Source organism: Palaemon carinicauda, chromosome 32 (assembly GCF_036898095.1).
Source record: "Palaemon carinicauda isolate YSFRI2023 chromosome 32, ASM3689809v2, whole genome shotgun sequence".
Classification (NCBI taxonomy): Eukaryota; Metazoa; Arthropoda; class Malacostraca; order Decapoda; family Palaemonidae; genus Palaemon; species Palaemon carinicauda.
The window spans coordinates 36,905,508-36,905,869 of NC_090756.1; positions in this window are offsets into that span (position 1 = coordinate 36,905,508).

Sequence of the window (362 nt, forward strand, 5' to 3'; positions counted from 1 at the left end):
CTCTTTGCCTAAATAAAGTTAGACCATAGGAAATATTGTGCAATCAAGCCTAGCCTACATAAAATATGAAGGAAAGTCAAATGCTATGCTAAATATACTGGACAAAAGGAACTGAAGTTCCTAAGACAGTTAAGGGTTATGGACTAACTAGGAAGGGGAAGGGTAACTACACTGCACAAGAGTGGTCTCTAAGGAGGCAGAGAGAATTAATCCAGGGAAGGAATAAGAATCTCATCTAGTCAGGGCCAGACTAGATAGCTAACAAGCTATTCCGTCCATCTATATAGCAATGAAGGACACTGCAGTATCCAAGGAACTGGACTAGGAGGAGAACAAAGTTCCACAACAAGTAGACCTACCAG